The sequence below is a fragment of the Brassica oleracea genome, chromosome C7 (genome assembly GCF_000695525.1).
Source record: "Brassica oleracea var. oleracea cultivar TO1000 chromosome C7, BOL, whole genome shotgun sequence".
Taxonomy (NCBI): domain Eukaryota; kingdom Viridiplantae; phylum Streptophyta; class Magnoliopsida; order Brassicales; family Brassicaceae; genus Brassica; species Brassica oleracea.
Window position 1 is genome coordinate 28675316 of NC_027754.1, and position 2473 is coordinate 28677788.

The following is a 2473-nucleotide window of genomic DNA, read 5'->3' on the forward strand; positions in this document are numbered from 1 at the left end:
ACAAGCAGTTCGATCTCTTGGTTCACTCTTGAACTAGGTTCGGCTTGATCCTCGAAAGGGGTACGTAGACAGCCTTTCATAAGGTTCAGTCCGAAATCAATCAAAAACCTTTTCTGTATTTTCTTCGTCTTTTGTTATCGAGCTGCGAGTCAACTAGGTTTGAGCTTTTATGCCGCTAGAACTAGATTTCCGCATATATTTGGTCACTTGCCGTTGGCTCTCGCAGAGATCCGGGACCTTTTGGAAATTAGGGTTTTCCTAGTTTCCTAATTTAAACGTAAATCGACAGTGCGAATTTCGGTTCCCACACTCACCGATGAGCCTTTCCGCGACGCATGGGAGCGCTTCAATGACTATCGCAGAGAATGTCCTCACCATGGATTTGATGATGACTACCTCTTGGAAATTTTCTATGATGGAGTTTTTTGGGAATTTCAGAGTGCTATGAACTCTGCCAGCAATGGATACTTCATGACTCAGACCACTGATGGAGCGTTTGAGCTGATTGAGAACATGGCTGGTACCTTAGCCAATAAGAACGAGGAGAGTGATTGCTCCAAGAAAAGAAACAGTTCTGACACCCAAAAGATAGATGAGCTAACTGCCAAGGTTGATCAGCTACTGAAAAACAACCAAGGGCACGTTTTCAGCATGGAGCAAGCTACGGCCGGGTAGATTCAGAACCAAAACCAGCGACAACCGCATAGCAATCGGCAAGCTGTTCCAGCTACCGAGAACAGTCAAACAGATGAGCTGAAGGGTCTGGGTATGATGATGCAACAGTTGTTGCAGGGTCAGCAGGTTCAGGCCAAGGCGTTGAATCAGGTAACCACGGAAATCGACACCAGGATGGACAACATGTTCACTGAGATGAATGCCAAGTATGACGCTGTTGTGAGCCACATAAGAAAGATCGATGTTCAGCTCGCTCAAACAGATGAGAGTGTTAAGAGGCAGCAAGGTATGCTTCCTGGAAAGAGTGCGATAAATCCTAGGACTGAGCACTATAATGCAATAGAGCAGCCGTTCGCTGAGACTGTTCTAGGTGCATAAGAGAACACAGAGCAGTCTGCTAGCTCGGGAGCGCCTGCCCCTAGCAAACCTGCTGAGACTCCACCAGTGCGAGTCTATGTTCCTAAGGTTCCCTATCCAACATTTGATGGATCCCATTAGTGCAGAGCAGATGGCTGGGTTTAAGAAGATGGTGAGCAGATTTCCTAAAGAGATCTCATTTGAACATGCTTGGGAAATTCAGCCATTGCGTCTGTTCTTCAAAAATTGCAGAGAGACTCAAGAGGAAATTAAGGCTCTCTTTACTGAAGCACTGACACCATCGCTGAAGGTACTGCCTAAGGTTGATGACCCTGGAAAGATTGTTTTCCTTGTTCCATTGCTGGAGTAGAATTCAAGGAAGCTCTTTCTGATTTTGGGTCTAGTGTGAACCTTGTTTCAAAAGCGATTGTAGACGAACTGGGCATTGTTGATGTTGAGCCTTCCCAGGTGAAGCTGGCCTTTGCAAACTCTTCCATGGCAGTCCCTTATGGAACCATTCGCAATCTTCCTGTCCAGGTTGGGGACTGTGTGCTCCATACTGAATTTCAAGTTGTTGAGATGAGGAACGATCATGAGATGCCTTTGATCTTTGGAAGATCATTTATAGACATGCCTAATAAGAGAGTTTCCATCTCCAACATCAACAAGAAGATTTTCTACAAGGCTGTCCCAACCATATCACAAATCCGATACGCCTCCCGCATCTCAATGGTTAGTGGAGAACAGCTAGAAATTGTTCCTAAGAAGGAGCTTGGTAAAAAGGATGAGATCAAAGAAGTCCTGGATGGAAATCCTCACATTGATACCAAGAAACTCAGTGGGAATGTAAAGCTGAATGAAAAAGTCCAGAAGAAAAGGATCAAGGGTGATCCTGTGATGACTTTGATACCTCGCTTGTGTGATGAAAAATCCATTGAGTATGAGGTAAAGTGCAAGGGTACCTCTAAAGGGTACCTCTAAACTTTTCTCTAAAGTCAGAGTAATTCTCACACATGAGCTTCAAGAGAAAGGAGAAGCTGCTGTGAAAGGGGGGTTGAGCAGAGTTTTGAAGCTGAACATGTCTGATTGTGGAGCTTGTTTTGGAACAAGCCCTCATGCTCAACCCGACTGATCCCAGTCACCAAGTCAACCTAGTGACTTAAACCAAGCTCTTAGTGGGAGGCAGCCCACTGGTAAGTGTAAATATAACTTGGTTTTGTTTTTGTTTGCTTATTTTTCGTTTTAGTTTATTGAGTCTCAGGTCAAAAAAAAAAATCCGAGATACTTCAAAATTCTGGGTTGCAGAGGGGAGCGACTGGTCCAGTTGGAGATCTTGCGATGGAACACCCAGAATTTTCGTGGAGCGCCCTCTCCACTCAGGTAAGTATCTCACACAAAAAATGTTTATTCTTGTTTTCACCTTCTCTCTGATTTATTTTCA